Source organism: Bos indicus x Bos taurus, chromosome 20 (genome assembly GCF_003369695.1).
Source record: "Bos indicus x Bos taurus breed Angus x Brahman F1 hybrid chromosome 20, Bos_hybrid_MaternalHap_v2.0, whole genome shotgun sequence".
Taxonomy (NCBI): domain Eukaryota; kingdom Metazoa; phylum Chordata; class Mammalia; order Artiodactyla; family Bovidae; genus Bos; species Bos indicus x Bos taurus.
Window position 1 is genome coordinate 36,122,969 of NC_040095.1, and position 27,721 is coordinate 36,150,689.

The 27,721-nt window shown below is 40.5% G+C and overlaps 1 long non-coding RNA gene across 2 annotated transcripts in view; it reads right to left on the reverse strand.

Annotated features, from left to right (window-relative positions):
- Positions 1 to 26,133, reverse strand: part of LOC113879183 — a 116,081-nt gene extending 89,948 nt beyond the window's left edge. Inside the window, exons 1-2 of one of the 2 annotated variants that reach the window (XR_003507228.1) lie at positions 25,778 to 26,133; positions 17,120 to 17,290 (exon numbers count right to left, since the gene is read on the reverse strand). This is a non-coding gene — a long non-coding RNA (uncharacterized LOC113879183). Of the gene's footprint in view, positions 1 to 17,119; positions 17,291 to 25,777 lie in introns of those variants that run through there. The other variant, XR_003507229.1, reaches the window with a different exon arrangement.
- Positions 26,134 to 27,721: the final 1,588 nt, after the last annotated feature.

Below are 27,721 nucleotides of genomic sequence, written 5' to 3' on the forward strand. Positions count from 1 at the left end.
CTGGCCAATACGCTCCAGTATTCTTGCCAGGAGCAACCTCCTCCCTGACAGAGAAGCCTGGCAGGCCACAGTCTACAGGGTCACAAAGAGTCAGACACTACCGAAGCAACCCTGCACGCACAGATGCAAGACTTTTTTTTTTTTTTAACCTGTGGCAGCTCTGCCCCAGTGAGAGTTGAGTGTGAAGGTGGCACAGTTGCTTGGCTGGCGGGGACCCTGGCCAGGAGTTTTGGCCCTATCAGAGTCTTTTTTCGAGCCTCTTGTAGCTGGCAATAAGAAGACCTCTTTGGCCAGTATTTCTCCATAGCTCCGTCCGTTCAGGCACTTAAGAGGGCTCCTTTGCCTGGGGTCCTTCTCTGTTGTTTGGGTGTCAGGCACATAGAGAGGCCCCCCTGGCTGGGGTCCTACTCTGTAGACTGGCGCATAAGGCACTTAAAGGGGCACCCTGGGTGGGGTCCTACTCTGTAGTTCAGTGCCTCTGGTGTTCGATGAACCAGCCTCTCTACTGTTCAGCTGCTGATGGCTCCACCCCCTATGCGTGACTCAGCAGTATCACCTTGCTTCCATGGCTTCACAGACATTTGCCACCACAATCTCCTCCCTCACATCCCCTCAATCTGTCTCTCCACAGTCAACAGCAGCCCTCACCCTGGGACTGCTCCACAATCCCTAAACTCCAGTTTCCAGCTGCTGCACCTTCCAGGGGATCTATGTCCCCGTACAGGGTATGTGTGGCTGTGGCAAGGACTGTCTGATTCTCATTCCATTAAGGCTGCCACAGATCAGCTGTTTCACTCTCAGCCTTAAATGTTTCTCCTCTGACTCAGACAATTGCCCTGATGTGGGGATCATATCCTTACTTCAGTCCCCCCACCCTCTGAGGGCAGGTCCAGTCCTACTAACACTCCTGTTTTTCCCCCTAGTTCTTTCATCCTACCGAGTTTTGCATGGGTCTATATACTCTTTGCTGCAGGTCAGGTACTCCTGTCTGCTCTCAGCTGGTGTTCTGCATGCACTTCTGTGTCTGAAGGTGTATTCCTGATGTATCTGTGGAGAGAGATGTACTCCAGGTCCACCTACTCCTCCACCATCTTGTTCTCCATAACTTTGATTTTTATTTCTGAATAGTATACAGTTTTTTCCATTTTAATGTTGATGGACACTTGGATTGTTTCCAGTTTGGGGCCCTTATAAATAAAATTGATATAAACATTCTTGAATAAATCTTTTGTAGGATAGTGACATTCCTTTCTTTTGGCAATACAGTTAAGAATGGAAATACTTGGTCATAGTATAGGTGTGTGCTTAGCTTTATTCAAGAGTGAGAAACTGTTTTACAAAGGGGTTGAATTATTTTATACTCCTACAAGAACTGTATGAGAATTTCAACTGCTCCACATCCACAACAGCCATTTTTTTACTTTTAATTATTTTGGTATCTCATCATGGTCTGTATTTACATTGCCCTGAGAGGTAATGGAGAACCCCACAGACAGAGGAACCTGGTGGCTACAGTCTATGGGGTCGCAAAGAGTCAGACATGACTGAATCAACTAAGCATGCATTAATGAGTCTCAACACCTTTTCACATACTATTGGTCATTCATAGATCTCTTTTTGTGAAGTGCCTATTCAAGTCATCTGCTTTTTTTAATTTAAATTATTTGTCCTTTTAATGTTTAATTCATAGGAGTTCTTTTACATTCAGGGGACAAGTTCTTTATCAGATATATGTTTATGAATATGTTCTCCTAGATTGTGGCTTGGCTTTTCTCTTTCTTAACAATGTCTCTTATGAACAAAAACTTTTAATGTTGATGAAGTCTAATTTATCATTGTTTCTTTTATAATTAGTATTTTATATATCTTAAGAAATCTTTATCTCAATATTATAAAAATATTCCTCTATATTTCCTTTAAGGAAACTCAATAGTTTAAGGTCCATATAATCAAAGCTATGGTTTTTCCAGCAGTCATGTGCAGATGTGAGAGTTGGACCACAAAGAAGGCTGAGCACCAAAGAATTGATGCCTTTGAATTGTGGTACTGGAGAAGACACTTGAGAGTCCCTTGGACTGCAAGGAGATCAAACCAGTCAGTCCTAAAGGAAATCAACCCTGATATTCCTACAAGGACTGATGCTGAAGCTGAAGCTCCAATACTTTGGCCTCTTGATGTGAAGAGCTGACTCACTAGAAAAGACCCTGAAGTTGGGAGAGAGAGAACACAAAAGGAGAAGAGGGCAGCAGAGGATGACATGGTTAGATAGCATCACTGACTCAGTGGACATGAATTTGAGCAAATTCTGGGAGATAGTGAAAGACAGAGGAGCCTGGCATGCTATAGTCCATGGGGTTGCAAAGAGATGGATGTGATTTAGCAACAGAACAACACAACTTACGAGTCAAAGCTCCTTTTTCCCCCCACATAGGTATGTTTCAGCTTCATCATTTATTGAAAACACTCTTTTCCTTATTGAATTGACTTAACACTGTATACGTATAGGTCTATTCCAGATTCTCTCTCTCTTTTTTTTTTTATCAGATTATAGTGGTTTAATAGTGGCCCCCAAAGGAATGCCCAAGTTGTAACCCCAGAACATGCAAAAGTGACCTTATTTGGAAAAATGATCTTTGTACATGTAATTGTGGATTTTGAGATGAGGTCAACCTGGATTTAGGCTAGACCTTTGTCTGTTTACTTGTGTTCAGCTGCTCAGTTGTGTGTGATTCTTTGCGACCCCATGGACTGTAGCCCACCAGACTCCTCTGTCCATATAATTTTCCAAGCAAGAATACTGGAGTGGGTTCCCATTTCCTACTCCACAGATTGTCTTTTCTGTTCCATTGCTTTATGACTTCATTTATCTACCCTGACGTCAATTGCACTGTCTTCATTATTAAAGCTTTGGGTAAGTCTTAAAATCTAATAGTGGGAGTCCTTCACTTTTGTTCCTTTTCAAGGTAAGATAGCTATTTTAGGTCTTTGCATTTCTATATAAATTTTAGAATCAGATTGTCTGTTTCTCCAAAACACCTGCTGGAATTTTGATTGGAATTGCATTTAATCAATAAATCAATGTGGTAAGAATTAACCAATCTTCCCTTGTAGCTCAGTAGGTAAAGAATCTGCCTACAATGCAGGAGACCCAGGTTTGATCCCTGGGTCAGGAAGATACACTGGAGAAGGAAATGGCAACCCATTCCAGTATTCTTGCCTGGAGGATCCAATGAACAGAGGAGCCTGGCAGGCTACAGTCCATGGGGTCGCAAGAGTCAGACACAACTTAGTGACTAAACCACCACCACACTCAACCAATCTTAACAATATTGAGTTTCCCAATTCATAGGCATCATATGTCTTTCCACTTCAGCTTTTAAAATTTTCTATTAGCAATATTTTTATACTTTTCAATATATAGGTCTTTGCACATATTTTACTAAATATATTCAGAGGAAGGTGTAAATGGCATTTAAAAAATGTTTTTTCCAGTTGTTTGTTGCAAATAAGCAGAGACACAAATAATTTTGACTTTTTATCTCTTGGATCTTACAAAGTGGATTTTTAATTATAGTGGGTTTCCCCCCCTCCTTCCTGTTTTTCTTTTTTTTAATTTTCCACTGAATTTTCTATGTACACCAGTGTGTTATCTGTAAATGAAAATAGTTGATAGTTTTACATCTTCTTTTGTGTGTTTATGCCTTTTACTTCTTATTCTTGCCTTATCATATTCACTATCTCCAGTACAATGTTGAATTGAAGGGATAAGAGGGAACATTTTTGCCTTAAAGGGAAAACAACAGTTCTCCATTAGATTGTATGTTTGTCCTAAGTTTTTTGTAAATGCTTTAATCAGATTGGAAATGTTCTCTTTATTTCATCCTAAGGTGAGACTTTTTTTTCATGAACAAGTGTTGAGTTTTATCAAGTGTTTTTCTGCATCTATTAACATGATTGCATAATTTTTCCCCTTTATGCTTTGATGTGGTGAATTACATTGATTGATTTTTCGATACTATACCAAACTTGCATGACCCTACTTGGTCATTATGTTTAATCTTCTTTATATACTGCTATTCGCTTATATTCGCTTAGAATTATTCCACTGATGTTCATGAGGTTCATGGGGTCAATACTTCTATTTTTTGTACTTGCCCAGTTTTGTTATGAAGGCTTTTCTGGACTCATAAAATTGAATGGGAAAATGTTCCCTCCTCTTATTCTCTGAAAGGCTTTTAATATTTATATTATTTCTTACTTAAATGTTTGGTATTATTCAGAAACCAGTGTACTTGGGTCTGGGATTTCCTTTTGGGTAGACTTCTAATTATTTGAATTCTTTAAAAAATATGGGAGTATTCACATTTTCTACTTTTTATGGAATTATAGCTGATTGATTAATACAGTGTGGTGCCAATCTCTGCAGTATACTAAATTGACTCAGTTATACACACACATATATTATTCTTTTCCATTATGTTTTATCATGGGATATTGACTATAGGTCTCTGTGCTATACATTAGGACCTTGTTGTTTATCCACTCTAAATGTAATAGTTTGCCTCTACCAACTCCAAACTCTGTCTGTTCCTCTTCCTCCTCCCCTTGGAACCACAAGTCTGTTCTCTACATCTATGAGTCTGTTTCTGTTTTGTAATAGGTTCATTTCTGCCATATTTTAGATTCCACATATCAGTGATATCATATGGTATTTGCCTTTCCATTTCTGACTGATTTCATTTAGTGTAATAATCTCTATAATAGTTGCATTCATGTGACTGCAAATGGCCTTATTTTTTCATGATCGAGTAGTAGTGCATCGTTCGTACATACCACATCTTCTTTATCCATTCACCTGTCAATGGATATTTAGGTTGCTTCCATGTTTTGGCTATTTTGAAAACTGCTGCCCTAAACATAAGGTTGTATGTATTTTTTTGAATTATAGTTTTATCTGGATATATACTCCTAGGAGTGGGATTGCTGGATCATACAGCAATTCTATTTTTAGTTTTCTGAGAAACCTCCATACTGATTTCCATAATGGCTGTATCAACTTACATTCCCAGCAACAGTGTAGAAGGTTCCCTTTCCTCCACGCTGTCTCCAGCATTTGTTATTCGTAGACTTTTTAATGATGGCCATTCTGACTGGTGTGAGGTGGTACCTCATTATAGTTTTGATTTGCATTTCTCTAATAACTGAACAACATTTCATGTGCCTATTGGCCATCTGTATGTCTTCTTGGAAAAATGTCAATTAAGGTCTTCTGCTCATTCAAATTTTCTATATTTACTTTTAATAATTTCAGTAAGTTGATTTTTGTAAGCAAATTTCCCATTGTTCTAAGTTGTCAAATGTATCATAATAAAATTACTAATAATATCCCCTTTATCACTCTCTTAATGTCTGTAGGGTCTATACAGATATCATCAAATTTGTATTTCTCACTTTTTTGAGGGGTCAGGTCAGTCATCCTGTGGGACTATTCATTTTATTAATACTTTAAAGAATCAACTTTCCTTTTCATTGGTTTTCTTTATTTTGCCTATTTTTTCATATTTTTTATTCCATTGAATTTTGCTCTTTTATTATTATTTTCTTCCTTCTACTTCTTTGTCTTACAAAAACAATAACTTGATTTCTTTTTAGGAATAAAGAAAGAAAGAAGGAGATATATTCAACAATGTCAAATCTTTAGAGCAGTTAACATGAAGAATGAGAAAGTCATTAAAACTGGCAAATAGGAGACCATCAGTGACTTGTTTTATTGTATAAAGGAAAGACTTAGAATCAGACACATTTGAGCTCTGGTAACGGAATCTGTTTTTCTTTTTGACCATCCATTGTATGAGCACAACTTCCTTTATGTAAGAATCCTCCTATCTGACAACACACACACACACACACACACACACAAACTATGATTCTCGAAGGGATATAAAACCTATCTTCCATGACAAACATGGAAAATTCCAGAAATTTACTTTCCCAAGAAAACTTGTAGCTAGGATACAGGCCCATGATCTAAGTTTTGCCAGTCAGAGAATCATAGCTCATATCAGGGACCATGAGAGACCGTCTCTAGTGCAGCAGTAGCTGCAGAAATGGTACCTCCTAGGGAAGCAACAAGACTGGTGCTGACGCAGGCATCCCGTACTCATCTGGCAGTGTCGGCAGTGAGAAGAGCGAAAGCTACGAAGTGCAAAGCTGCCAGAAGTGTCCTCATTCATGCACCTCTGTGTGAATGAGATCACCCCTGACTATATAGCCCTCAGTCTAGGTCTTCAGACTTGCCTGGGGTTCTATGAGTCTACCTGACAACATAATTCATTCTCTGCTGAAATCAGGCGGCCTTAGCTTCTGTTCCTTGCAACTAGGAGACCTGTCTCTTTTAGACTGAATCCAAGCACCATGCTTACTAGCTGAGTGACTGTCACCAGATGGGTGATCTTTGTGCAATGTTCTGAACATCTTTTTCCTCAACTATTAAATGAAAGAAATGGTACCTACCTCAGTGTGGTTATGATTATTATGCAACATCTACAGAGCACCTGAGGTGTAACTGGTCCTAAATAAAGTTAAGTCCGTGAAAATAAAAATTTATTACCCCCTAAAATGTTGATTCAATCTCTTTTAAAATCATTATCAAATCATATGTCATAGATCAAAATGGTGAATAAGAAATTTGAGGGTAGAGATAAACAAGATAGCCTTTACTTTCCAAATTTCAAGAATAAGAAAAGGCAAGCATAAGGTACTAACTCAAGGGGAAGCAGGGTTGAGATAAGATATTTTATCTTTTTTAGGAATTGGAAGACCTGAGCTTGTTTGTAAGATAACAAGAAGAAACTAATAAAGAGTAATTTAGACAGAAAAGATGGTTGACAAAAAGTTGACAGAAGTTCTTTAAAGGTATCAAGGGTCTAGATTAGAATCCTATTTTGTTGCAAAAATATACAGAATTTTACATACTAGGTACGATAAGACACAAAGAATAAGAAGTATTATCCAGGTGGGGGAAGTTCCTGTTTAAGTTAAATCTATACATACTCTGTATCTTGTCATCATAAAATTGAATTGTTTATTGAAAAAGGCAAGAAGCTCTAAAACCACAAAAGTTTTATAGTTATCTCCCATGGAATGTAAACCTTGACTACAAAGCTATGATAACTGCAAATCTTCCTTTACATAGTTGGCGTAAAAATTATATTTGGACACTTTATGTTTACTATAAAAGTAATTTTTGCTAGAATATGTTTGTTATAGTAAAATGGAACTTACTTTTCTAAATTATAATGTACACACCAGCTCTGTGTCAATGGTCAGCAACTTTGTGAACCCACACTGTATTCTCTCACTATGATCTACATGATAGATCCTTTTGTCCTACTTTTCTCCTCAAAAACTTGTGTTTAAAATCAAATTTGTGGTTCTAACAGATTTGCTTTTTTAAAAAAAGTTTATTTTTTATTGGAGTAGAGTTGATGTACAATGTTGTGTTAGTTTCAGGTCTACAGCAAAGTGATTCATATGTGTGTGTGTGTGTGTATGTGTGTGAAAGTAAAAGTGTTGGTTGCTCAGTTGTGACCCCACGGACTGTAGCCTGCTTCTCTGTCCATGGAAATCTTCAGGCAAGAATACTGGACTGGGTAACCATTCCCAACCCAGGGATCAAATCCAGGTCTCCTGCATTGCAGGCAGATTCTTTACAATCTGAGCCACCTGGGAGGCCCATATGTATATGTATATGGTGGTGCTAGTGGTAAAGAACCTGCCTGCCAATACAGGAGACATAAGAGACATGGGTTTGATCCCTGGGTCAGGAAGATCCCCTGGAGCAGGGCACGGCAACCCACTCCAGTAAATGGACAGAGGAGCCTGCTGAACTATAGTCCATAGCGTGCCAAAGAGTTGGACATGACTGAAGCAACTTAGCCTGCATGAATACATATATATTCAGGTAGATATAGAAATACTTTTTCAGATTCTTTTCCATTATAGGTTATTGCAAAATACTGAATATAGTTCCTTGTGGTAACAGATTTACTGCTAAACACCATATGAAGCTCTTTGCCTATTTTTTCCCCTTCGTCCATTCAAGAGAGCAGTTTTGGTACAGCAGTGGGGATCACAGCCAGACTGAAATGCATTAGGGAGAAAATAGCAGTGAGGAAATGGAGGTAGGCAATTAGCCTCCACTTAAAAATGTTGGGGGTAAATGACAGGGCACAAAGATAAGATGCAAACTCAAGAGAGTAGAGAGTTAAGATAAAAAATGATGTTTAGACGGGATGGCCTGCACTTGTGGGTAAGACAAGGAGCAGGAGCTTGTGCAGAGGGAGGAACTGAAAACTCAAGAGAGAGAAAATAAGAGTAATAAAACAAAATCCAGGAAAAAGTCGGAGATCAAGGATCTATAGGATGGGACTGGTGTTTGGGAGACGTTTTCTTCCTCTGGGAAAAAAAGAAAAGGAGCAAATGGTGGAAATTTTAGGATGAACATTAAAGTGTATGGTCAGATACTTGTAAAATTCCATGAGGAGCCAAGGGCTGAGAAGTGACTTTGACGGCCAGAGGAAAACGGAGAGTGCTTAGAGATTGCTCAGAGGAGAATGCCATGGAGAAGTCTTGAATTGAATAAAATGATTTGAGTAGCAGTGCAGCTACAAATGAAACACCAGTGGATTCAGTTAGCAAGTTCCTTGCTTTTCTCTAGTTACATGTAGGTGTAGAGAATCTGTAATAGCACTTGAAATATTAGGGACAATGGTTTTACCACGAAGCGACAGAGCTTTTGGAAGAACTAAGAAGAAAACAGGACCACACAGAATCAAAATGATGGAGCTGAGAGGGACACCTGAGAGACACAGAGCCCACCTGTCTACCTCCAAGCAGAAAGATGGCTGGACGACCCACTGGCCATGCCTGACAATAAGACAGTGTCCCCTAAGACCTCGAAAATGAAAGAAATGGAATCATCCCTAACATTTAATATTTTGAAATCAATATACAATAGACTGGAACAGAAATATGCATTGCCACCTTCATAAAGGGACTCCCAGACCTTCTAGAGCAGATGGTGTGATCTGACTAACTATATTAACATATCTAAAGAAAGTGTCAAACAGCCTTAGAAACAGAGAAAAGAGCACTGTCCAAAGGGAAAGAGTACCTTGGGCAGTGGACGTTGAGTTTCTGGTCCCATCAGCAAGATCATCCCTAAAACAGAGCGAAAGGAGTGACGTGTGGTCTGTGCTGCCTGCCACTCAATGGTTCAATCATCTGATTTGGTGCTAACCTAGAGCTATTCTCATCATAATTTGGCTTCCTCCAATCTTTCCATAGGGAGACAGTGCTCCAGTCCTTCACATTCAAGTCAAAACTATGACAATTATTTCTTACTGTAAATATATTAACCCGTGACCAGTTTTACTTATCAGTCATATGAACTTGGCTGACATAAGCCCACCTCCAAAAGCCTAGGTGAGCTGATGATGGGTTTCTGAATCTGCAGGGCTGAGGTTAGCTGGAATTCATGAAACGAAGGCCTTACCCTTCAAGTGTTCAGGGGAGATAACAGGCTGGCCTTCCCCTGGTGAGAACCCACATCTACATAGTTTTTCCCATCTTGAAACAAAAACCGGTATACAGCAGATTGGACAAGGTCATGTGTGCTTCACCCTTACTGCCCCTCCAGATGGCCCTGGATGGTAGAGTCCCTTGCTTCAAAGGGAAATTGCCCTGAGGCTGGCAGGCAATTATGTCAAAACTGAGTCAATACCATCTATGGACAGGGAGGCTTGGCATGCTGCAGTCCATGGGGTCGCAAAGAGTCAGACACAACTGAGTGACTGAACTGACGGACAGCCTTTGAGGAGCCAGTAGTCAGCAATTTTTTTTTTTTTTCTTTTTGGTAAAACTCCAGGCTGATGGCTCTAGATTGCATATTTCTTTCTCTGTAAAAGCTTTGTTAAGTTTTGCAGGAAACAGAAAAGAGGAGCCTTCAAAATGCCCACACAAGCTGTGCTCCTGAAAGGTCTTCTGGCCACAAGGTACAATTTTCTCTCCAGGATCTGGGAGGTCTTACCTCCCTAAACAACTGTTTGCAAGGCAGGTGGAATGCCTCGAGGAAGGGATTCAGTTTTTCATCTTGATGCCGATATCTTTGTGCATGACAGCTCCCCCATCCCTCCCCGTGTCCTTTGCCCCGCTGAAAGATAAACACAGGGCGCTTAGCATTTTCCCCAAGTGCACATTCATCGGCACTGACTCTTATTTTCCCCACCTCTGACTTTCATGCTGGACTTTTTGCCTGTGTTGTGGGGTCAGGTGTGGGATACAGGGGAGGGAGGGACTGTATTTTGTTAAGATCAAAACTGTGATTGATCTACCTGGGATTTCGTCTAGCTAAGTAACAGGAAAAGGGATAAACGAGTCCACTAATGCAAACACTTGGGTTGTGGGTGGCCAAAGACAGAGCTGGCTGGGGTGACCCAGGCAAGGAGTGGGGATTAGACAAGAGAGTGAGAGGCAGATCAGGAGCTATGATACAAGGAAAAGTGGAGGCGGAAAGACGTATTACTCCCAAGAAGGAATCTATAAAAATTAGACGCTAGGGGAACAAGAAAGGAGCCTGGACCAAAGGACATGACTACCCAGAGGGGATGTGGAATAGACAGAAATGCCAGGGCAGAAATGTCCCTGGGCTTAGCTTTGAAGAGATTGTATAAAGCCTGGTGGGCTACAGTCCATGGGGTCTCAAAAGACTTGGACACAACTGAGCAACTAAACAACGACAATAACCAATAAACATTAAGATCCAGATATAGTCTGATAGAGGCTCTTCTGTGCAAAGAAAATCTGTTCATCTTTTTTCTTTTGTCGGCCGTTCCTCATGACATGTGGAAATTTCCTGACCAGGGATCAAACCTGCACCGCCTGCAGTGGAAGCATAGAATCTTAACCACTGGATCACTGCTGCTGCTGCTGCTGCTGCTGTCACTTCAGTCATGTCCGACTCTGTGTGACCCCATAGACGGCAGCCCACCAGGCTGCCCTGTCCCTGGGATTCTCCAGGCAAGAACACTGGAGTGGGTTGCCATTTCCTTCTCCAGTGCATGAAAGTGAAAAGTGAAAGTGAAGTCTCTCAGTCGTGTCTGACCCTCAGCGACCCCATGGACTGCAGCCTTCCAGGCTCCTCCGTCCATGGGATTTTCCAGGCAGGAGTACTGGAGTGGGGCGCCATTGCCTTCTCCGACTGGACCACTAGGGAAGTCCTAAGAAAGCCTGTTTTTCTTAATTAGATCTATAAGATCAAAGATATTAATAGCAAAGTAATTTTGTGATCAAACAAACATGAAATATGGCAATTTAATGGATCAAGACAATATGAAGAAGTTTTTAAATGTTAAAACAAATTTGGAACAGTTTTGGTTGTCATTGGAAATTGGCCCAGGGGCCAGAGGGATGTCGGGGTATTGGGTGGGGTTTGTGGTACAGAGTGGGGATTATGGTTCCTTTCTCCATCCTGCTGCTTCAGAGTCTTTAGAAAAAAACTGAGATCCTTCTGACTCCACAAAGAAAGCTGTGCTTCAGACCCAGTGGTGCTATTAGCCAAAGGACTGGGGATCCTTGCAGGGGCCTACCCCAGTGGGTACCAACAGCAAGCCTCGTCGATGACCACAATCAATAGTCACTTGGGCCTCTGAAGTCCAGAACTTTAATAGCCTTAACAGCACTCAATTTTCCACAAGTGCAGCATAACGGTTACAATCTAGACTGCCTAGAATTGAACTCTGGTTCCCGCACTGAGCTACTGCATTGGCCAAGAAGTTCCTTTGGTTTTTAAGTATTAATGAAAATAAAAGACATCTTTTTCCTTTTCACCAAGAACTTTATTGAACAACATATTCACTTTTTTGTTCCACTGCCTTCTGCCATTTTTTAGCAACTTCATAATTTCATCTTCTCAAAACTTTTTATCTTTTCAAGCAAACAACTGTTTCAGGTGACTTTTACTGTCTTCAAGGGATGGAATTTTTTTTCCATTAGGAGAATTTTGTGAAAACCAAAATAAATGGAAATCCAGAGGTGTAATGTCTGGTGATTATGGTGGATGAATCATGACTTCCCAGTCAAGCTGTAACAGTTTTTGCCTGGTCATCAAAGAAACATGCAGTCTTGTGTTACCCCGAGGAGATATTATCCATTTTCTGTTGACTAATTCTGGATGCTTTCTGTCGAGTGCTGCTTTCAGTTGGTCTAATTGGGAGCAGTATCTATTGAAATTATTGTTTGGTTTTCCGAAAGAAGCGCATAATAGAGGACTCTTTACCAGTCCCACAATGTACATAATACCACCTTCTTTGGATGATAAACCACAGCCTTTGGTGGTTCATTTCACTTACCCCATGATCTCTCTCATTCCACATTATTATACAGTACCCACTTTTCATCACTTGTCAAAACTTGTTTTAAAATCAGAATGTTTACTTTACATATCAGTCGAGAATCTCACGCAGAAATATGGTCAAGAAGGATTTTTTTCACTTAACTTCTGTGAAAACCAAACATCAAAGCAATTAACATAACCAAGCTGGTGCAAATGGTTTTCAGTGCTTGATTGGGATATTCTGAATATGTCGGCTATCTTCCATGTAGTATAACATTAATTATTCTCGGTTAATGTCTTGATTTGATTCCTATCAACTTCAACTGATTTACCCCACCATGTAGCATCCTCCAGAGAGAAATTTCCAGCATGAAACTTCGCAAACCAATTTTGACACATCCGATCAGTCACAGCACCTTCTGTATACACCACATAAATCTTTTTGTGTGTGTTTCAGTTGTGTTTTTACCTTTCTTGAAATAATAAAGCATAATAAGCTGAAAATGTTTTTTTTTCTTCTAACTTTTAACATTAAAATGGCTACACAAAAATTCACCGATTTTTGAAAGGTATTTATCTGGCTGTATGAGGTCTTAGTTGTGGCAACGTGGAATCTTCCTTGTGGCATGCAGAGTCTTTCCTGGCAGCGCCCGGGCTTCTCTAGCTGCGGAGTGTGGCCTTCTTCCTAGTTGTGGCATGGGAGCTCTAGAATGTGGGCTCAGTAACTGAGGTGTTTGGGCTTAGTTGGCCCACAGCATGTGGGACCTACCCCAACCAGGGATCCCAACCAGGGATCAAACTCTCATTCTCTGCATTACAAGGCAGATTCTTAACCACTGGACCACCAACAAAGTCTCAAAAAATTCACCAATTTTGATAAGCTTTTTTAAAATTCATGCGGATATCACATTACAACCTAACAAGACTGTTTGGAATGAAGTTAAAGAGAACTGCTAAGTGCTACTAGAGCCATCTTATGGAATTTTGGCCAACCTCATACTAAATAGAGCCACTCTTGTAGAAAGAGGGGCTCTACACCTGCATCACAGAGACACAGTGGTGAATAATTCACCTGCAATGCAGGAGACATGGTTTGATCCCTGGATTGGAAAGACCCCACTGGAGCAGGAAATGGCAACCCACTCCAGTATTCTTGCCTGGAAAATTCCATGGACAGAGGAGCCTGGCCCGCTACCAGTCCATGGGGTTGCAAAGAGTCAGATACGACTGAGCAACTGAGCATGCACACAGCATCAAAGACCTAGGCACATCTGTTCAAGAACTGCCAGCCCCCACCTGGTTCTTTCTTCAGAACCTCTCCTGGTTGGTGGGGCGTCTTTCCCTCACCAGCTCCACCCCTACTTCATTGTCCCTCGCCTGCTGGTTACCTCTGCTGCTGCTGTTAAGTCACTTCAGTTGTGTCCGACTCTGTGCAACCCCATAGATGGCAGCCCACCAGGCTCCCCTATCCATATATATGTATATGAATGACTTTATTATATACCTGAAACCAACATAACATTGCAAATCAACTATACTTCAATTAAAAGAAAGAGTACATTGTGCAATTTTACAGTTGTCGGTACATGTGTGCATGCTCAGTTGCTTCAGTTGTGTCCAGCTCTTTGAGACCCCATGGACTGTCGCCCACCAGGCTCCTCTGTCCATGGGATTCTCCAGGCAAGAATACTGGAGTGGGTTGCTGTGGCCTCCTCCAGGGTATCTTCCTGACCCAGGGATCGAACCTGAGTCTCCTGCTTGGCCACTTATTAAAGGTGTGACCTTAGCAGAGTTAATCCCTGTCTAGCTTTAATTTCCTCCTGAAAACATGGGGATGATATTACTCCTTCATTACTGTTGTGAAGATGAAGTGAAATCACTCGGCATAGCACCTAGACATTATTTATTCCTATTACCTCAAGAGGTGTTGTCAACCTTTAATCCTCCATGAAGCTATGTGGTCCAGTGTTTTTCTAGTGAAGAACTAGCTGGCAGAGTGCTACACAATGGGACTCAACATAAATCTTGGTACAAAAAGAATAACATATTGGGGGAGTCCTAGAGGTGACCAGCCAGAGAAGGCAATGGCAACCAACTCCAGTATTCTTGCCTGGAAGATCCCATGGATGGAGGAGCCTGGTAGGCTGCAGTCCATGGGGTCTCTAAGAGTCAGACACGACTGAGAGACTTCACTTTCACTTTTCCTTTCATGCATTGGAGAAGGAAATGGCAACCCACTCCATATATATATATAGTTGTGTAGTCACTAAGTTGTATCAGACTCTTTTGTGACCCCATGTGTGTATATATATATCCTTTTTCAGATTCTTATCCATTATAGGTTATTATAGGATATTCATGAAAAAAGCAAGAGAGTTCCAGAAAAACATCTATTTCTGCTTTTTGACTATGCCAAAGCCTTTGACTGTGTGGATCACAATAAACTGTGGAAAATTCTGAAAGAGATGGGAATATCAGACCACCTGACCTGCCTCTTGAGAAACCTGTATGCAGGTCAGGAAGCAACAGTTAGAACTGGACATGGAACAACAGACTGGTTCCAAATAGAAAAAGGAGTACGTCAAGGCTGTATATTGTCACCCTGCTTATTTAACTTATATGCAGAGGACATCATGAGAAATGCTGGGCTGGAAGAAGCACAAGCTGGAATCAAGATTGCTGGGAGAAATATCAATAACCTAAGATATGCAGATGACACCACCCTTATGGCAGAAAGTGAAGAGGAACTAAAAAGCCTCTTGATGAAAGTGAAAGAGGAGAGTGAAAAAGTTGGCTTAAAGCTCAACGTTCAGAAAACTAAGATCATGGCATCTGGTCCCATCACTTCATGGCAAATAGATGGGGAAAAAGTGGAAACAGTGTCAGACTTTATTCTTTTGGGCTCCAAAATCACTGCAGATGGTGATTGCAGCCATGAAATTAAAAGATGCTTACTCCTTGGAAGGAAAGTTATGACCAACCTCAGTGAGTCAGTCAGTTCAGTTGCTCAGTCATGTCCAACACTTTGCGACCACATGAATTACAGCACGCCAGGCCTCCCTGTCCATCACCAACTCCCGGAATTCACTCAAACTCTCGTCCAACCTGCTAAGTCACTTCAGTCGTGTTCGACTCTGTGCGACCCCATAGACGGCAGCCCACCAGGCTCCCCTGTCCCTGGGATTCTCTAGGCAAGAACACTGGAGTGGGTTGCCATTTCCTTCCCCAATGCATGAAAGTGAAAAGTGAAAGTGAAGTCACTCAGTCGTGTCCGACTCTTAGCGACCCCATGGACTGCAGCCTACCAGGCTCCTCCATCCATGGGATTTTCCAGGCAAGAGTACTGCAGTGGGGTGCCATTGCCTTCTCCTCACATCCAACCTAGATAGCATATTAAAAAGCAGAGACATTACTTTGCCAACAAAGGTTCGTCTAGTCAAGGCTATGGTTTTTCCAGTGGTCATGTATGGTTGTGAGAGTTGGACTGTGAAGAAAGCTGAGCGCCAAAGAATTGATGCTTTTGAACTGCGGTGTTGGAGAAGACTCTTGAGAGTCCCTTGGACTGCAAGGAGATCCAACCAGTCCATTCTAAAGGAGATCAATCCTGGGTGTTCATTGGAAGGACTGATGCTAAAGCTGAAACTCCAATACTTTGGCCACCTCATGCGAAGAGTTGACTCATTGGAAAAGACTCGGATGCTGGGAGGGATTCGGGGCAGGAGGAAAAGGGGATGACAGATGATGAGATGGCTGGATGGCATCACCGACTTGATGGACATGAGTTTGAGTAAACTCCGGGAGTTGATGATGGACAGGAAGGCCTGTCGTGCTGTGATTCATGGGGTTGCAAAGAGTCGGACACGACTGAGCGACTGAACTGAACTGAACTGAACTGATAGAGTATTGAATAGAATTCCTTGTGCTATACAATACATCTTTGTTGTTCATTTGTTTTATATAGAGTAGTGTGTATCTGTTAATCCCAAACTCTTAATTTATTCCTCCTATCCACCCCCCTACCCCACCTCCAGACAATGTACTCTTAACTGCGGGTCAAGGTCAAATGAGTTTGCTTCACACTTGGGTGCTAGATTAATCTGCTTCCTCCTTTATCTGGCCCTGGAGGAGCGGGGAACTTTGTAGACAGCTACACTGGCCTAAGCTCAACTCAGCGCTCTCTTTAGGGCTCCTGCCTGACTATTAGAGAAGCAAAGGCCCCAGGGGCAAAGCTGTGCTCTCAGCAAATGTTCTTCCCCAGTTTTCCCCAACTGCTCCATTCAGCACATCCTGAAGGCAAGGGTAGCAACTTGGGCCAGACTAAACAGGAGTCTGTGAGGATCCAAAAGGACTATGCAATTTAAATATTAGTGACGCTCACGTGATAGTGGAACATGAGCCCCTTTTCAGTGGATGGAAACAACAGAGGTAGATCTCAGTTAGCAAGAACTGGTTTAACTATAGCCCCAAACAACATTGTCTCTAAGACCGATGTATGAACAGTGCTATAAATTTAAAAGTGAATTTAACAAAATGTGAGGATGAAATTCTTGCTTTTTGTCCTAAAAATCAGAATTTCTAGTTGGTTATGACTCTGTCAATAAGATACTTGAGACCAGGGCTGTGATGATCAACCATTGGCTGATAAACTTCAGTTAGTATTAATATATGGTTGCTTAACAAATGAAGATAGTCTTATAAGCTCCTTGATATAGATTGATACATATATAATCTTCAGAACAACCCTGTTAGATTTTATTATTATCTCCATTTTGCACTTGGGGAAATTGAAGCTGAGAGGTTAAATTTTGTCCACAGGCTTCCCTGGTGGCTCAGATGGTAAAGAATCTGTCTGCAGTGCAGGAGACCCGGGCTTGATACCTGGTTCAGGAAGATCCCCTGGAAAAGGAAATGGCAACTCATTCCAGTATTCTTGCCCGGAGAATTCCACGGACAGAGGAGCCTGGTGGGCTACAGTCCATGGGGTCACAAAGAGTCAACGTGACTGACTAACACTTTCATTTTTCATTACATTCAATTATTAAGAACTCTCTTGATTGCTATGGTAGACTGACTGCAGAAATAGCCCCAGTTTTTCCAAAAAAACAACTGTATTTGCATCCCTTGAAATGTGACTGCCACTTCAATTATAGGATGTTGAAGCCTATTTCTCTGTCTGTTGAATTGAGACTGGCCTTGTGACTTTCTTTGACTAATAGATATGGGGGGAATGACTGCATGTGGTGTCTAGGCCTCTAGAGGACATGCATGTTTCTGCCTTATCCTTTGAATGCTTTCTTTTACCTTGGGAACAAGCCTAGGCTAGTCTGATAGAGATTGAGGGGCCACCTGGAACTGAGATGAATCATCCTAGCTGAGGACAGTCTAGACCAGCCAGCCCCTCTCTAGCCCATCAACCTACTGACTGTAGATCCACAAGCAAACCCAGCTAAGACTGGCCAGCCCTGGCTCAGACCAGCAGAACTGTCCAGCCAATCCATAGATTAATGAAAAAAACAGTACATTGTTGTTTGGGCCACCAAGTATTAGGGTGATTTGTTATGCAGCATTATTTTAGCAATAGATAACAGATACAGTTGCCTCCCCAGTCATTTCTTCTCTTTGCTTTGAAGGCAAAACCTACTTCCCACTACAGAAGTTTAAAGAGTGTATGTTCACTTTTCAAACTATTTTGCAGTTAGAGTGATTCAGTTCTAGCAGATATACAGGGAAGTCAGTATGGTAGGAGGATATGTGGGGAGGGAAATAATACTGAGAAACATTTTCCTTTCTGAAAAGAAACTGGCAGTGAGATAGTGAACTTCTCCTTTCTTCTCTATCTGCTTTGAATACAATCATTAAAAATAGACATTGGAGCAACAGTAGCCATTTTGTGATCATGAAGCAAGAAGCCTAGGAACAGCAATCTAACACATTGGAAAGAATGGAAAGTTGAAAAGATCCTAGGTTTCTGGCCACATTACTCAGTCGCAGAAACTGGCTAACCTTTTGACTTCTTTATTATTTAAGTGATTGTGTGTTAGCTAAGTATTGATACATGTGATTGAACTTTGAACAAACACATTGGAGTCCAGGTCTTGGTGCTAACATTTATGCAAATAAGAACGAGTGACCTCTCTGGAAAAGGCAGCCTTGCCCAGGGCATGCAGCCTAATGAGCAAACTGGGGGCTGGATCTCAGGTCCCTTGACCAAATGGCCTTGTGTAGTGCATAACCTGCTCAGTCATCCTTGGTGACCCTGCTGGAATTCTACAAATTCAGGATGTTTTTAGGATGCTTCTTCCAGGATTGCCTGCAAACCCCAGTGGGAATTCATTTACTGTTTTAAATGGTAACAAATCCTTGGCTGTTAAAGCTAAATTTGATTTGGGAAATAGTCAAAATTATTTGATCCCAGAGATGGCAACAATGAAAGTGTGCCAATGAGATCTCCTGCTGCTGGGAGCACAATTGACTAATGGCCCCAGTTACCGCCCCTTGGGATGCACTGCACTTATGCCATTTGGTTTCCAGACAATGACAGCATGATGGGGAATGAAGGCAGGCAGACCCTTCTCAACAAGACCTGGGACTCAAGGGCTCCCCATCAGCCTGGCTGAACATTTCTCAGAACTGTGCTGTGGCTAAGATTCTTCTCACCCAGGCCTTCAATTCATTCTTCTCTCCTTCCACACATGTCAGACCTGCAATACAGTCTCAAAACTCTTCATGCTTTCCTTGCTTCCACCTTTTCCTTGCACATCTGGCCTCTTCTTGGCATCTGCTCAGCAGATCCAGCCCATAGTACCAGGTTTAGTGAAAGGATGAGGGGCAGTCATCAACCTGTTTAACAATGGCCAATTTCAAAGTACCAACAGTTTAGCAACTGGCTCAGGGCTTTCCTGATAGCTCAGTTGGTAAAGAATCCACCTGCAGTGCAGGAGACCCCGGTTCAATTCCTGGGTTGGCAAGATTCCCTGGAGAAGGGATAGGCTACCCACACCAGTATTCTTGGGTTTTCCTTGTGGCTCAGCTGATAAAGAATCTGCTTGCAATATGGAAGACCTGTGTTATATCCCTGGATTGGGAAGATCCTCTGGAGAAGAATAAGGCTATCCACTCCAGTATTCTGGCTAGGAGAATTCCATGGACTGTATAGTCCATGGGATCACAAAGAGTTGGACATGACTGAGCAACTTTCAAGGGAAATGTTAGAAGTAGCTATAAAATAAAATGACTTTTCTGATATAACTGATAAAAGGGACTCAATGAATATTGGTTAACTATTGAATAAGTGCAAAGGTTTTAAAATAAAATAATGTCATCTCCTATAGTTTTGCCTAAATGTCTACTGGCTTGGATGCACAAGGTGGACCTCCAAGTTATTCTTGTTGCTGCTACTGTTGTCCAGTCACTAAGTCAAGTCTTACTCTTTGTGACCCCATGGGCTGCAGCACATCAGGCTTCCCTGTCCTTCACTATCTCCTGGAGTTTGCTCAAACTCATGTCCATTGTGTCGATGATGCCATCCAACCATCTCATCCTCTGTTGGCCCCTTTTCCTCCTGCCTTCAATCTCTTCCAGCCTAGGGGTCTTTTCCAGTTAGCTCTTCAAATCAGGTGACCAAAGTATTGGAGCTTCAGCTTCAGCATCAGTCCTTGCAATGAATATTCAGGGTTGATTTCCTTCAGGACGGACTGGTTTGATCTTGCAGTCCAAGGGACTTTTGAGGGTCTTTTCCAGCACCACAATCCAAAAGTATTAATTCTTGGGGAATCTCCAAAAAAATTTCTCATATGTGTTCATCTTATTCTCACTCTGCTCTGGCTCCCACTTCATTTACATCTGCCTGGAAAACCACTCAAAAAAGTCTTATGGCTACTACTGTCCATCTTGGGAATACCAAACCCCAGGGACCACTGAAAGAAGTTCCAAATCTTCTAATTTCTCTTGAACATGAAAGGGTCCAAATCATATAGGGAGGCCAGGAGAGAAGATGGGAAAGAATGATTTTCTCTCCAACTCCATGCCACAGTTTTTACTTGAACCTACCTGTACATCTCTCGTGACTAGATAAGGAACACTTCATCAGAGTCTGCTACTAAGCCCTTTTATTCACCTGGATCTCAAAATCAGTCCAAGGGACCAGGTAAGGACAGACACCTTCCACTCCAGCTAAAATTCTAGATTTCCATCCTCCTCTAAACTTCCTCAGCCCTCCTCCCTAGGTGACAAACAATGAAACTAAAGATGCCCTGAATATGAAATGGTATATTAACTTTATTTTCTTATATTCTGTATTCTTAATGCTCTGGCATCAGGGGCCTTGCTGATTCTGGAAAATGCCCCTCCCAAGACTAGCTAATTTCCAGAGACAGCAAATAACTCTGTTGAGAGGCTGTCTTTCATTTAATATCTTCAAATGTCTTCAAATTTTGTCTCTAAAATGAAGACAACTGCTGATATAATTACATCAATTGAGAAGGTGTACATGAGATATTGTATCAACAAAATAGAGCTATCTATTCAAATATAACCAACCAATCCAGAGTCCAAACTTGCCAACTAACACCTTTCTCCTAGAGCTCACAGGTTGAGCCATATCCCCCTGCCCTAATCACTCCAGGGCCAGGTACAAGGCAACTAGGGATAGTCCCTACATCCTAGAACCTGTTGAAATTATTCAAACTAGCCAGTCCTAATCTGTCCAGCCTGCTTACCAGGCCTGGTCCATTCCTTCCCACAAATCCACGATAAAGGCTCTTGCCCATGTTTTCCGCTCATTCTTCCCGTCTCCTGAATAACTCTGGTGCTTCCCCAAGTGGCCCTATAGGACATGACATGCCCCCTCCTCTTGAGAACTGTGACAAACTACCTTTTCAATGGTCATTATTTCCAGATCTGTTGGCCTCAGCATACCAGACTAATAATAAAACTACATTTTAAAACAAATGGATATTGGGGAGATTTCAGTGGAGGGCATCTGCACTAGCAACAGACAACTCCCAAATTTTTGTTCTGTTTGAACAGCCCTCTTTCATTTACAAAGTACATATCTCAATTGCTTTAATTCTATCAGCAACTGTCTTCATTTTAAAGATAAAATTTGGAGATATTTGAGCAACAGCAACATTACTGAAAGAAATGTGTATTTTCTATGAGGATGTGTGGAGGTATAGGAACAGAAGGACTAGCTTGAGCATCGTGGTACTGGTTTTAAAGAGGGCTCTAGACACACACCAATAAAAAGAACAATCTCAGCCTCTCATACTTCCTGAGAACCTCCTATGTGCCAGGGACCAATATAGATCATTTTCATATATTAACTCATTTAATCCTCATATCAAGCTGAGGTTAATACCCAAGGTGCCTACCATTATTTTCCCTGTTTTATAGACAATCTGAAACCAACTGCTCAAAAATTGGTTTCTGTCATACAATAGTAGAGCTGCAAACAACTTCAGAGATCAACACCCCCCATTTTACAGATGAGTTAAATATGTTTATGCGTTCTACTCCACTGGAAGACTTTGTCATTTTTGAGCACATTCTCCAAATATGGCATATGTACCCTGATCTTGCCAATAGTGAGTTCTGACTCCTGTGACCTCGAGTCCAGCTGCGTCATACAAGGGAAGTGACACCTACTATAATAATCTCAAACCCCATAATCCATCACACATAACTCTGAATGTACTAAAGGGAAGTGTGTTACAATAACCAAACACACCTAGTGTATATCCCAAGGATTGCCTAAATATTTCCCATTTACGCTATTTTGAGAACTGGCTTCCAGCCCAGTTCCGACAACAGTGTTCAAGATTAAGTGGAAGGCCATGTGAGCGTGGTAAATGAAAATACAATTTTCCCCCCAAAGGGCTATTAGTTATGAGTTTATTTTCTTGTGCGTGTGAGATCTCTTTCTAAGCATTTATGAAATATGAACTTTGCAATTGTCTCACTTACTGGAAAAGTATGTGCGTCCTATGAGGTTTCTAGAGGACAATGGTATGTCAACTCTCATCAGCCTGCCTTCAGAAGATTCTGCAGAAGCTGGGCCCAAGAGCCCCTCTTAGACTACCTCTCCCATAGCAACCGCCTCACTCTTGGCAAAGGCACAGACTCGCTGCTCTACTCAGCTCTGGCGATGTCAGTCGCCTTAATACACTAAGGGTCCTAGACAACAGCCATCTAAAGAGAGCTCAAGGGGCAACAGGAGCTCAATTCCTGGGCACAGTCCTACTGTTTTTGGATTAGAGCCCTTGGTGGCATAGCCCCATCTTTGGGCACAGCCCATTTTGATTCCGTTGGCCAATGATGATCTGATGCATTCATTTGGCTGGAATGTTCTGAGCAGGATGGTAATCAAATTTCGATGACTTGGATGACCCTTATCATCTCTCCCACCCCTGCCTGTTTCTGCACCAAGTTTAAAGCTTATAGGAAAGTGGAATACTTGGGATATGATATTTTCCAAGATTGAACAGCTGGCTTATATCTATTAAATTGCAGCTTTAAATGAATACGCTCTATACTTCCCACTAAACCAAGGGAAACAGCAATGTACTGAGAAACTGGAAAGATTTCTGAGTTCTTTTAGATTATGCCTAAAGGCTTATATTACAGTTCTGAAAAAGACCAGGATCTTGGTAGTGAGTCACGAGTGTGTATGCCAAGCAAATTCACCAGGTTCTTTGACACAATGTAATTGTGCTTTAAATTCTCCCAGTTAGAATATTTACGCCACTGTCTAAAACAAAATTATAGCTTGGAGTTCAATCTTCAGACATTCACTAATGGCTTATCATCTATTGTCATAGTTCAACATGCATATTCATAATTAGTATGCAACATTTTCACAGTTACAGGATGAGTAACTGATCCAAGTAGTCGTTCCTCTAGTGTTCACGTTATTACTTTATCCATTTCTGGTGAAGCCAGGATCATAGCAGCATGTCTGTGGTCAGCCCCTTCCTTACCTCCTACCCAAACTCTGACCTGAATCTGTAAGTTTAGGGGCTCAAGAAAGAGAAAAATTCTAATAAACCCAGAAAATATCATTTATTAAATCCTCAAAGTCTATGTATATCTATGTATACATCACAAAGCCTCCTCCGCAGGCAACCGCCTGGCAGGATGGATCAAGCAACATGCCCACGATTCTTTACTGAGGCCCTGCTGTAAACTAGCTCTAAGGTCCCACATGAACTGGGACCAATATCAAAAGCCAGGGAGCTGGTGACTCTTTAATGTGAACTTTTTTCCGTTTTGCTTTGCTTTGTGTTTTCAATTCTATAGACATGGCATGAATTTGAACCTGCAATGCTTGGATCAGACTCTGAATAACTAAATGCCTGGACTGGGAAGATGTGTCAGATCCTTATTCTCTGCTTCTGCTCTGAGAAAAGGCTGTGCTTTTTTCCAATGAGTGGCCTAACACAGTGAGGCAATGACTTCTGCATTTTCTGGCAGGAAATATGAAAAAGAATATATATGGGAAATGTGTGTGTGTGTCTGATGGGGTCTTTCTCTCAAGTGATTTTTCTATCTTTGAGCCTCCAGGATAGAGTGGTCTAAACTTTCCAGCTCTGCTTATTTGCTAGGTTCTAGGATTCATTTTCAAGTTGGGGCTCCAAAGCCTATTTTCAACAAGATTTTTTAGTTATTCTTCCAATGAGGTTTAAAGCAATAAAACAGAATAAGAACACGTCCTTGAAGGAGGAATCTGCTCCTTTACTCTTAATGCTGTAATTGTTCACAATAAGGGTGTGGTGAAAGGACACGAAAAGGAAAGTTCAGCTTAAAAATGAGAAGACAGAGGGAAGGAAATGTAATCTGGTGGTGGATTTAGATGAGGATTAGCAGCTGTCCTGACTCCTTTGATGAAGGGCTTAACTAATAGCAAGAAGAACTGAGGATACATCTTAAGAAAAAGCTTCCTGACTATTATAAGCCCTGGCAGTGTCTTCCCAAAAGGGATTTCCCGATGTACATCTGCTTGTTTTTTGTTTTTTTTTTAAAGTGTGATGTTGTTTGTGTAAATTGGGTTTTTGTTGTTATTATTCATTCTAAATTGTAGAAGTTTTAGACTTTCATGTTTTTTCATCATTACTCAAGCAATGCATGTTCATTAGAGAAAAGGTGGAAAATACTGATAAGCAATGAGAAAAAAATTATCTATCATTCCGCCACCCAGAGATAAACACTCTTATCATTCTGAGGCATGTGTTTTCAGACATTTTTCTCTGGGAGACTGGTTAAGTAAATGCTGGTACAGTCATAAAATGTAGCTTTTAAGAAGGATACACACATGATACACCGACTTTGGACCTTGGCCTCAGTTAGTGTTTATCCAAAATCTGCTCTTTGGTTTCATCTCTGACCTTGGCCTTGGCAAGTGAAGGAGGTGAATGCTAACTTCATCACCATCTGGCAACCTTGGAGTCATGCATGTTCAGTGATCATGTGATGGAATAGATTACCATTACATCTAGCTGATAATAATGTCAGTAACTTGAATAAGACATAATCGAGATTCCAGTTAATACCTGAATATTTACCTAAAAATATACATAAGCATTTTAGATATAACCTGGAGGGGGAAATCTCTTATTTGCAGAGAATTTTATATTGAAATTCTAACAGCTGGAGTACAAATATTACATGTGTGTGTGTGTGTGTGTATGTGTGTGTGTATGTGTAGGGAGAGTAATTATGAATAGTTAGAAAGATTATTAATTTTATGCACTAAAATGATTATTAGAAACTTTCAAAAGCTTAAATAAGGGAATGTTTTGCAAATATTGAACTACAAATACACCATTAATATAGAATAAATTAATGCAAATATTAATAGAGAATGAACTAGCCAGAAAACTTAGGAAGATTATGATATCCTTTCTGAACAAAATGAATAATAACATTTTTAAATGTCCAAGTTGAAAGTAGCCCTTTCTTCAGTATTGAAACATGCAGAATAATGACGGAAAGAACCACTTAACAGTTGTCAGCTCTGAGTGACTATTATAATGTTCCCAGAGGATAATAACAACTTTTAAAATTTTGGACTATTAAATATTAATAATCAAACTGTTATAATTTAATCAGTTGCATACAATTTCTTGTTTACTCTTCTAGCCCAGGAATCTTTCAATGATCCTGATATTTGGCTATTAGAGCCTCTACTTCAACAGAATACATACTTTCATCCTCAGTCACTTGCTGTTTTGAATTGTAATCAACATGCCCCAAGCATAGAGTACATTATATGTTTGAAACAGAGAGATGTATGTCTGTTAGGATGCCTTCAGTTACATGAAATAGACATTCCTACCCAAATGGTTTTAAAAAATTAGGATGAATAAAAGAAATTATTGGCTCACATACCTGAAGAGTCCAAGGTGGCACATAATGTTAGCTTCAAATCAGGCTTCATTTCAGGCTCAAGGCTATGAAGGGAGCCTGGCTTTTCTCTCACCATTTCTCATCTCTACCTCTCGGCTGCATTAGCTTTAACCTTGTCTCCCTCTTTCTGCTGCAAGGATGGCTGCCAGCAGCTCCCAAAGCTGCTTGCCTCTTCCTTGGCAAACAGATAAAAATTGAGTCAGTCTTTGTCCCCACAGTTTGCAGCAAAAGTCAGAAAGTACACCCGGCTAGACGCTTCCTTGCATGATGTTTTCACCTCTGCAACATCACTGTGGCCAGGAGGACACCGCATGACTAGTTACTTTAATCAACCAGCTTCCCACCCCTGGAGGTAGGAAAAAAATCAAACCAAATGGTACATTCCCCAGAGGAATCATGGGACACTGTCACCAAGAATTAGGAGAAACTGATGTTAGCCCGCAAACAGTAGGTGTTAACCACAGTGTGGAACCATGTTTTCCATTGTTCAAATAAGATTATGAAGTGATATATAGGGCATGATTCCAATTTTAATGTACAGATGGCAATGAAAACTTTTGTCTTCATTTATTTAACCAATCCCATCTTACTGATTTTATAGTTGTTTTCACTGTTCAAAGTGATACTTCAACTAGTACAATTGTACATTCAATCTTACATTTGTATAGAATGATATTCTTGGAATAAATTGCTAAATATTGAATTGTTGACTCAAAAAAAATCACAGTTTAAGGTATTTAGACATCCTGCCAAATTGCCTTCCCCAAAAGTTATACTTTCATCAGTGGTATATGCATTGTTAGCCTCCCATAACCAACCTCACCAACAAATAGTACCACTCATCATTTCTACAGGAAAAACTAATATTTCATTGTTTAAATAAGTGTCTTTTTGAGCACTATCAAAGATGAAATTATTCTGACATTAGTTATCTACTGATATTTAGTTTTTATGTATTAATGTTTAATGAGCTATCTGTTGATATCCTGGTTCATTTCTCAGTTGGCCTTTCATCTTTATTTACATGCTAAAATTTTATCTGTCATATGTTTTAATTTTTTTCTCACTTGTCATTTTCCTTTATACTTTGTTTATGGTGGGCTTTAGTTGATTTTTTATTGTTCTGCTACATAAAAGCTCTACATTTTGATGTAATCAAAATTATAAAATATTTCTTTTTAGATTGTTGTCTTAAACATCTTTTTGAGCAGTAATATTTTCCACACCAATTATCTCTATTTTATTTTATATTTTCTTCTAGTACAACTATTGTTTCATATTTTATTTTTAAATCCTTAATTCATCTAGAATTCATTTTGCTGTAAGATATGAGGTCAGGCCATAAAGCTACTTTTTTCTAAGTGGCTAAACAGAATTCCTAATGTAGCTGTTAAAAAGCCTGGTTATTAAAAGGGCTGGCTCTGGAGCTAGACTGCTAGGTTTGTGAGCTCTGAAAGTCAGGCATCTTATCTATGTCTCATCTATAAAACAGGTATATGTTTGGGGTGGTTTTGACAGTGAAATGTGCTGAAAACACAGAAAGAATTAGAACATTGCCCAGAACATAGCAAATGGTAGACTTTGTTGTTACCTCTATTGAAAGATCTATCATTTCTTCTTTTGCTATATTACATTTGTGAAGGACTAATTATTTATCTATATGTGGATCTGTTTCTCAAATTTTTGTTTTCTTCTTTTGGCTAGTGTGTCTATTTTTGCCTCTGTCGAGTTTTAAAAGGGTTCATGTCAGTATTTCTGAAAAGAGCAGAATGAACTTGGAACTTCTTAAGATGCCTTGGTTTCTTATCCTTAAAAGCACTAGGAGTCATTTCTTTCCTATGCATCATGTCAGTTTTGCACAAATTAGCTCTCATCACTAAGCTCTATGGATACCATTTTTATGCTTCTTTAGCTTATCCAGTCTCA